This window comes from Ostrea edulis, chromosome 2, assembly GCF_947568905.1.
Source record: "Ostrea edulis chromosome 2, xbOstEdul1.1, whole genome shotgun sequence".
Taxonomy (NCBI): domain Eukaryota; kingdom Metazoa; phylum Mollusca; class Bivalvia; order Ostreida; family Ostreidae; genus Ostrea; species Ostrea edulis.
The window spans coordinates 24,600,776-24,611,788 of record NC_079165.1 but is presented as its reverse complement, the minus strand read 5'-3'; positions in this window follow the sequence as shown (position 1 = coordinate 24,611,788).

Genomic DNA, 11,013 nt, shown 5'->3' with positions numbered 1-11,013 from the left:
AAATCATTTTAAAAGCTTTAGATAAATACATATATAATGCCTTTTCTTTATGTGAATGTGCGTACATTTGCAATATATATGTCAAAACTATACATTAACGCGGAAAAATATTTCATCTATTATCAAATGTGGATTCTAAAAAATTCTAAAGAACTTTTAGTAAACTTGAAATCACAGAATTTTCCCCAAATCAATAGCATTAAAACCTATGACTTTTTAACACTATACACGACCATTCCTCACGATAAATTAAAGACTAGACTTTTTGACATCATAGACAGTTGCTTCTTCAACAAAAACGGAAAACGGAAATATTCATATCTAGTGACCAGTCATTCAAAAACTTACTTTGTTAAACACCACTCTGATTCCACGCACAAGTACTCTGAAGTTGAAATAAAAAATATGCTAGAGGTCCCCATTGACAATATCTTCGTGGTCTTTGGTGATCAGGTCTTCTAAACAGTCTGTTGGAATTCCCATGGGCACGAATTGTGCTCCTTTGTTAGCTGACCTGTTTTTATATTCATGTGAAGCAGAATTTATTCAAAAACTTCTACGTGAGAAGAAAAAATCTCTCGCTGTGGCCTTCAATTCGACTTAGATATATCGATGACGTTTTGTCTATTAACAATGATAGCTTTCATTCATATGTCGATTTGATATATCCCTGTGAGCTCGAAATAAAGGACACCACAGAGTCGTCCACTTCTGCTTCATACTTATATATTTTATTGAAAGTAGACATTAACGGCAAACTGACAACTCAACTGTATGACAAACGGGATGATTTCAGCTTCTCCATCGTCAACTTCCCACATTTATGTAGAAATATTCCATTATCACCTGCATATGATGTTTATATATCTCAACAGTTTTTAAATCGAGGTAAGCTACTGACAAACAAGTTGATGGTACAGGGATTTCAACAGTCTCGATTGAAGTCAGCATTTCGCAAATTCTATGGTCGTTATAACGATCTAGTTCGTCAATACAACCTCGCATTGGGTCAAATGCTATCTGACGTGTTTCATACCGATTGTTAAACCGTTCTTGCCACACTAATTTGACTGCGGATAACTCCGTTTGCCTGATCAGGATATGGGGCTCACGGCGGGTGTGACCGGTCAACAGGGGATGCTTACTCCTCCTAGGCACCTGATCCCACCTCTGGTGTGTCCAGGGGTCCGTGTTTGCCCAACTATCTATTTTGTATTGCTTGTAGGAGTTATGAGATTGATCACTGTTCGTTATCTTCACCTTGCATGTACTTCAAAATGAATTCATTTCTGCTCTGATTGAAAGCATGATTCTAAATTTGGGAACGAATCTTGCATGCAAAATATTTAATAGGGGAACACATAAATTCGAGCTCCTTTGGAATTTAATGAAATGCATATATGCACCTTTCTTTCAACACGAACTGATATGTTGTTTCAGGCACGTATACAGGCATATGTATACGGGGTGGGCAAGGAAGCTGGGCTGGTCTGCTCTTCCCACTTTTTTGACAATTTACTTTTCCCCGTTATTCTAACACACAAGGTCAGTATTTTCTACATGTACAGTTTGAACTAATTTTTTTTGGGGGGGATTTGTAATAAATTCAATTATAAGCATCAACTCCTGTAAGTTTTCGATATATTGTCAATCACAGATTTTTAAATAACTGGAAATTTTTAATGCTTGTAAGCTTACCATTATATCAGTGATCAATTTTCTTTCCTTCTGTGAAATGATATATTGTACATCGAAGTAGGACAGTCTCTCTCTCTCTCTCTCTCTCTCTCTCTCTCTCTCTCCTGTTCAATCAATGCATATGGACATACAGAGACCGTAAATAATTATGTGGTTCCCAAAGAGACAATAATACATATTTTCGTTTATACATTTCCTTTTATATGTGTCTTTATGTAATCAACTGTTTATCATGGATTATAAATGTAATACCCGCATTTGCAAACAGATGTATATTTTCGATCATTATTCATTTATTTGTATATCCAAGTTTGTATATGACCATCGATAAATTTTGAATTGAGCACGCAATATATCCAAAAAGATGCTCAGTATATATGATTAGATTCCCGATTTCTATAAACTGCAAAACCTCGACCAAACAAGCATTCAATACAGGAAAAAATTTCGACTCTGACATCTCCCCAGATTGAAGACACACTGTTTGACACGGGTGAAGTGTTTCGCAATATATCTGTATAATGGAATGGCAATGTGTTGTAAAGTTCTAACGAAATACAAATGAAGTTTATCATTTTGTTTCGGGGATTTATCAGAATAAAGGGAATTTAATATTTTCGGTAAGTGCACATCTCTGATACCTGTTGAATAGACGTCCGTGTTTGATATGGGTTTTTTTTTTTGGCGAATATGCCATGTGCATTACATATTATGCATATGGCATGGACCTGTATTTTGCAGGAATTGATATAAATAATATATTTTATGCTCGTTGCTTATTCCATTCTATGAGTATGTGATTGGCAAATGATTTCTCCGCATTTATTTCACAAGAAACTGCAAATAGCCTACTTGCAAGTATGCAAGAAAAGCTTCTTTTTTTTCATCTTTGTCTAAATTATCTAAACTTTCAGAATGTTGCATTGGTATACAATAAATATTTTGTAATTTTGAGCAAAGCATAATGTTTTCAAATGCGACTTTATTTATTTCTCATTCCCTATGCATTGCTATCGGAGATGTACACTGGTATAGTACACCTAGAAAAATCACTCAGGTGTGACAATCACATTTGGGGTATATACGGGTAGAGTAAATTAGGCTGCTTTAGAGAAATATTGCGGATAAGATGAGAAAGGTGTATGTATTTATTAATTCATGTCAGCTTTTAGGACATGCGGGACGATGTGACCAAAAATAACTCGTCAATGAATATTTTTTCTTTTTTTCATGAAGCACCATCAGGATGTCCTTTACAATGTGCATAAATTTCATGGCCAGTTTCTAGGTATACAAGGGAGATAATAAGCTTTGAATTATCTCCCTTTTCGAAACTTGTGAATTTTACAAGATCATTCCTATTTTCATTTCAAAAAAATAATTTGATGGAATTTTTATATATATCTTTTACAATAATCTTTAAAATATATGCAAAATATAAAATAAATAATAATAGCATACTTAAACATAACCCTATAATAAGAAATTGGGAAAAATTAAGGATTTGGGGTGGAAATTAGTACTTAAAAACAGGGTAGTCCAGATACTAAATGAAGTACTGCTCACAAACCTGTCAATGAGTATTTTTGCAAACACTGCAATTAAAAGATATTCATATACCTAACTTCCTTTAGAAATATTAAGGGATAAAGCTTATCTTGATTTTTGAGGTAGGCGTCCTTGAAGTTCTTCACTGATATGTTCACTTGGGGTTAGGGTTGGCAGAATATATCTCTGATAATAACTTTCAAGCTTATACTCTTTTCATCTACAACTACTGTTGAAAGTAATGGGGGAGGGGACAGTCTCAATTTATTTGCACTACAATTAAAAAAAAAGCTCAATGTCAAAGACAGGGGGGGGGGGGGGGGGGGGGGGCAGCCTAATTCTTTGTGACTGTTTTGGAATACATTGTTAGAAACCACATTTGTTTTGAATGCAAGGTGAAGATAACGAACAGTGATCAATCTCATAACTCCTACAAGCAATACAAAATAGATAGTTGGGCAAACACGGACCCCTGGACACACCAGAGGTGGGATCAGGTGCCTAGGAGGAGTAAGCATCCCCTGTTGAAATATTGAAATATTTAGAATTTTCATGATCATGGAACAAAAATTGAGTTAATGAAACAAATTAAAATTTTAATCTTTTTTAAATATACATGTATATGTTATACATGACTTTGGACAAAACATCTAGCTCTACAATTCGTCTTCCTTCAAACCACGGGGTTAGATCTAGTTAACGTCAATATAAGCTACTACTTCGTTTACAAGATCAACAGTACCTCCGCGGCCAGGGTAGCTAGTGTCGCTTGACTCAATCGTCTCCATCCTGTTTTTCAAGGAATTTATGTGTCGCACACGTTGTGACTTTGCACTTTTTTCTTTTTCACACGTCTGCTTCTCGCATACTTTCCGACGTGTATCATGTTTATTATGTTAGTTACCATTTTTGCAGGAGTGTTTCGTAAAGTTTTTTTTTTTCACGATGAGTGATAATTTTATCAAGTTATCTACGATAAACTGGAAAATGAGTTCAGTGTGTAACAAATAGGATAATAAAATTTATTTCGATTTCAGTCGACGATAATGAGCAAAATTCTATTTTGTGAAAATTGTCAAAATATCAATATGACATTATGTTCGATATTTTCTTGACAAAAAGAAATATATTGCACAAATTTATCATAAGAAGTCAGTAGGGGTTCAGGCTAGATACACATAAAATAAAAACAGTCTGTCAATATATTTTGGGGTATTATAATCAAAATTTCTACTATCGGGCTTCAAAGGTCCCTTACTGCAATCAATGTGATTTTTTTATCCTGTTACCGAAGGGTTAAAAAGTATACATACTATTTGGGATAAAATATCCTCGGATACCCCCTCTTAATTTTCACCAATGGTGCCAGGGGCCCATTGGATTGAATGTATCTTATTATAATATTATTTTATATAAGGCATATATATAATTTATATGAAAATACATAATATCAAATATTTTTCGAAATCATAAAAATATCATATACATCGTTGATGTAGATATATCAACAGTAGAATAACATAGAAATTACTCAAGGAATAATATATAAACACTGTAGTCCTAAGTTGACCGTATAGTTATAACGATAAATATTTAAGGATAGTTTATACTGGTCTCTTCACAACAGTCAAGTTACATTAATTTACAAAGATGTTCAAAAAAATTATGCTCTTTTGCATTTATATACTTCAATACTGATGTATAGAAACATAATGATTTTTTAACATGATTGTACATATTAAAAGTCGTTTCACTTAAAGAATCTAATCTACATAACATTTTATGTTTGTATATTCTGTAGGCTATATAAGTAATAAGGAAATTTAAGGATTTGGTTTTATCATTTTGTTCTAGAAAAAACCCAACAACAATGTGTTTCCATTGAACTTTGAAGGATAGATAACTGCTAACAGTGTTCCATATATTTAAAACATTATCACACTCGTAAATCAGATGTTTTGTAGTCTCAACTTGCTTACAATGTGTGTTTCGTAAAGTTAGTAAAAATAATTTGTAATATAAAATAGTTTGAAAGATAAAGCGTATTTAGATTTATATCAAAATGCTTGGGAAAATTGAACATTCCTAGCATGGACGTTAATATTTGACCAAAAGTATCGATCTTCGGCATATGGGGGTGGGGGTGGGGTATATTTCGCAAACAATGATCGATTATGAAAGCACCAGAATAGTTCGTACGTTTTCCAAGCAAGATTCGGTGAAATGTGTATCCAGTTCTAGTTTCACACTACTATAGTAAATACCAACAAACGATCATTATCTTGCACTTGCACCGATTCATTGTTTACGTACTATTGACGTTCCTTTTGTAAATGCCTAAATTCAAGTTACATGTACATGTAGGAGCGATTTCAGTGACTTATAGGCTATGTTATCAAAATTACTGTGGCGCATACTGTATACATAATATATACAATGTGTATGAAAAGGGAGACTTATAATCAATGCAAGGTGAAGATAACGAACAGTGATCAATCTCATAACTCCTACAAGCAATCCAAAATAGATAGTTGGGCAAACACGGACCCCTGGACACACCAGAGGTGGGGTCAGGTGCCTAGGAGGAGTAAGAAATATGAAGTAGAAATAAAAATTATCATTTGACAAGAATTCAATCAACAGATTTACACATGACACTTGACAGTGCTAGCAAATTACGACAAAACATGACGACATTTTCCCCGCGGTACAACGTCGTGACGTACTTTTTTATTGTGACGTCATATAGTGTGTCGGTAGAGCATTGTGATTTTTCTCGGGAAGCTCTAACTACGCTGCGTCCGGTTCTAAATTTATAATAAATTCACAATCATCACATGATCATCGTCCCGCATATCCTTAAGCATATCCGAGCAAAATCACAGTGCTGTTATAAATGTACCCCTGTGCACTTCGTACCATATGACGTCACAATGAAAAAGTACGTCACAACGTATATGTTCTGATAGTTGCATCGCGGGGAATTGGGGAACGTGTCATAATATTTTGTCGTTATTTACTTCTGTTACCAAGTGATAAGCCGTATACGTGAAAACATTTTTTGTCAAATGATTCTATCTTTTATTCCTTTATGATATCAAAGCATTCTTTATTTTTAATATATAGTATACACGAATGTGATATTCATACTATATATTGTGACCTTGAAATCGTCCCTAATCTAAATGACCGATGTGCTTAAGAATTTCCCTAATGAAAGGTGAAGATAACGAACAGTGATCAATCTCATAACTCCTATGAGCAATACAAAATAGATAGTTGGGCAAACACGGACCCCTGGACACACCAGAGGTGGGACCAGGTGCCTAGGATGAGTAAGCATCCCCTGTTGACCGGTAACAGGTCTATCATGACATAGTATAGATGATATGTACAATATTCCTTTCTCGAAGAATATTCATAAGCCACGCGCTGAAATCGAAAACGAGGCTAAGTTCGGCAAACAAAATATCAGCGTCAGCACGGGGAGGATAGGGCCACGACAAACACTGTTGTATACCATTATGCAATGGAAATGGGAGATTAAATCCAGAGTTATCGTTTCATAAAATACCAAAAGCATCAGAAATGCGGCGAGCATGGATCCAAGCCATCAGAAGAGATCCGGTCCTCTTTTTACCGTGAGTGATATTGCATAGATCTAGACTATAGTCTAGTCTACTGTCTAAGCTGTCTGATCAGCGTTATGCGCATGGTATTATCGTTGTGAATGTGTATTACATGATTACTATTTATTCTTGAATTTCAATCATCCATTAAAATGACTTTCACCATACCAAGTGAGTGTTTATGACCGGTGAAAAACTCTAGGTAAAACAATGGACTAGGTCGATCAGCTGACAGCTTGTCCTAGTTACAGTGTACTTCCAAACAAGACGAATTATCAACGATACATATTATTATATGGTCATATGCTAAGAAAATAATAATAATCATTATTGTCATGATTGAAGATATAAAATTATAAATTAGATGACATGATTTATTTATTTTCATTTTTTAGATTAAATTGCAAATTTTGAAATGAGCAAACATGATATATTGCCTATAATGCAAAAGTTAAACACATGATTAAAAATATTCTTTTGGTGGATTAAGAACATATCATGCAGTTTTTATTTTTACCGATATCAAGTAATCATACAATCATTTCATAATATTTATAGATAAGTGAACAAACCGTAGTTTCCTCTCGCCACTTCAAACCTAGTGATATTAAATGGACACCAATAAGAACCACATTGAAACCGGGATCTGTACCTTCGATTTTCCATTGGAAGGCAGATTCCAACACTCGACGTCCAATTGTAAAACACCCCATTCCAGAAAAAAGACCAAAGTAGGAGTTTGATGATGAAAGATAGAGACCCGATGAAACAGATTATATAGCAATGTCAAATGAAGATGGGTAATTTTGATTCATTTGAATTCTCCAATTATAAAAGATAAAAAAATATGTGATGCCTAGTATTATGATCTGCTGTACACTGCAGTTTTATTTATTTGTACCTATATTTGCAATTTTACAAGCAATATCAATGCATAATGTATATGTGTATCTATCATTAATGTTAATTTGATAAGTTTTTGTGTGAATATACAAGATAATTTAATTGTTAACATATTGATATAGCGCAGCGCACAGATTTTTTCTTCATTTTGTGTTATATTTGTGTTATATTAGTTCTACAGAAACTGCACTAATGAAGGTACATCATGGCATCGTATGTGCACTTGACAAAATTAGTTCCGCTATACTTGTATTGCTCGACCTCTCTGCGGCGTTCGATGTCATAGACCACAATATCCTATTGAAACGTATGGAAAACATGTTTGGTATCACTGGATATGCATTGAAATGGATTAAATCCTATTTTAGTGATAGATATCAACGTGTTGCCGTCGGTTCATCTTTGTCTGATGCTTGTCTCCTCGAATGTGGTGTACCGCAAGGCTCAGTCCTGGGTCCGAGACTCTACTGTCTTTTTTCAAAACCCTTAGGGGAAGTATGCAGACGTCATGATATGACGTATCATATATACGCCGATGACACCCAGATCTATATTATCTTTGAACCTAGTGACAATTGGACTGATATGTCTCAAAGACTCTCAAGTTGTTTGTCGGACATACGTATGTGGATGAGTATTAACCTCCTCAAACGCAATGAAGATAAAACTGAACTTGTAGTCTTCGCACCAAAACACAGACTTAAAGATATGAGCAGTTTTGATCTTGAATTTGGTGATTGTGTTGTGAGTGATTCATCTTTCGTAAAAAAAAAAAAAATAGGCGTATTCTTTGACAAATCCCTTACCATAGAAAAACACTGTCTCTCTATTTCCCGATCAGCATATGTGAATATTCGCAGAATTGGCTGTATCCGTTCATTTATCAATGATGAAGCATGTAAAACTCTAGTAAACTCGCTAGTTACATCCAGATTAGATTACGGAAATGCATTGCTTTATGGTGTTCATTCTAAACACACCAGCAAACTTCAGAGGGCACAAAACACAGCTGCAGGCTTAATGAAACGGTCAAAAAATCCGACCATATTACTCCTGTTCTAATAGATCGTCACTGGCTCCCAGTTGAATACAGGATTCAATATAAGATACTTCTTCATACTTTCAAATCTCTCAACAACCTATATTCTGTTTACATAAAGGATATCCTTACAGTTTACAATCCCACACGATCACTAAGATCTGAATCTCTGCATCTTCTCCAGGTATCTCGGACACGTACGAAAACATATGGAGATCGACGTTTGGACAAGGCTGCATCGAGTCTCTGGAATTCTCTGCCTTTTAAACTCAGACAATGTACTTCATTGTCTAATTTTAAAGTGGACTTCAAAACGCATCTCTTTAGATTAGCTGTAAATTTGTCATTATGTTTATATACTTAGTGCTCTTACATACAGCTCTTACAGTGTTGTTAACAAAAAAAATCTAAACTAACCCGCTGTTTGTTATTATACCTATGTCCTTTTTATGTATTTTATTATTCCTAAGGGTAATTTTAAATTGTTTCATATGTTATTAGGATAATCATATCATATCGCTATATATCAATAATAATATTTATGCATTTTAATTCTGACACTATGAATATTTTATTCACATGTATGTGCACATCGATTTTATGTTATCTTTTCTTTCACATTTGTAAAGCGCTCTAGAGAACTAATGTTGATAGGGCGCTATATAAATCTTTTAATTACAATTACAATATATTTCAGGATATTGTTCACCAAATCAAGATATATATTTATAACATGAATCATTCTCGGAATAGTTATGCTGTTGCCAAACTGATTACTTTATAATATTCAGTTTGCAATAGTTTTGAATATTTTACCTTACAACTGCTGCTGGGCAGTAGGAAGCTGGTCATCATTTAATTGTGGGAGGTATGTTTTCTTTTAAATGTATTAAATAGAAGCATTACAGTTTCAGTATGTTTTATTACCTTCATTATAGTTCTCCTCCTCCTGATGAAATGCAGAGAAAGATAGTGAGAATCGAAGAATTAGAGGCTTTGTTACAGAAGAAGGATGAAGAAATAAAGAGTATACAACAAAAGATGGGGATAGAACGATTTGAAATCGAACGTTTTTCAAATGACAATTCAATGATACAATTCTACACAGGTTTTACATCAATGGCTATGTTTTCAGCTTTCTTTGAATATACCAGACCTACTGCAACTTGTATGAACAGCTATTACTATAAATCCTGCGATAAATCCAATTAGCAGATTACAGTCAGCAAACAAATAAGCATGCTTTTAATTGATGAGTTGTTCATGTTTGTGTGCAGACTAAAATGTGGTCTTATGGCACAAGATTAGCAGTCAGGTTCAATTATCATGTGTCAACAGTTAGTCGCAAGATCATAACATGGGCAAACGTTTTGTATTTCATTTTAGGCAGCATGAATATTTGGTCTAGTAAGGAACAAATTTATGGAAAAATGCCCAAGTCCTTCAATATGTTTTACCCCTCAACTAGAATCATAATTGACTGTACAGAGATAAAGACCGAGCGCCCATCATCCCTAGCACTAGGTTCCAAATGTTATTCAACGTATAAGAGTTTCCAAACATGGAAAGGGCTTGTTGGAATTGCTCCTCATGGTGCACTAACCTCTGTGTCTTCTTTATACACAGGGTGTTTGTCAGATGTTGAAATTACAAAGCTTTCTGGTCTTCTTGATCTTCTAGAAGAAGGCGATTCAATTATGACAGACAAAGGGTTCGTCTTAAACAAAGTATTAGAAGGTACAGGTATATCTGTCAATACTCCACCATTTCATCTTAGCCAAGGTCAGTTTTCAAAGCAGGAAGTAGAAGAAACACAGATAATTGGCAAGCTTAGAATACATATTGAACGACATATTCGGAGGGTCAAAGAATACCATCTATTTGATGGTGCCATCCCTTTAAGTATGACAGGTACAATTAATAAGTTTTGGACTGTTGCAAACATGTTGACTTTATTTAGAGGTCCTCTTGTTAAAGATTGGTGCAAATGAAAAACACTGAAATTGTAAGTGACATGTGTACATATGACAGTGCATGTATAAGAATACTTCAGATACAGGATATGGGGCTCACGGCGGGTGTGACCGGTCAACAGGGGATGCTTACTCCTCCTAGGCACCTGATTCCACCTCTGGTGTGTCCAGGGGTCCGTGTTTGCCCAACTATCTATTTTGTATTGCTTGTAGGAGTTATGAG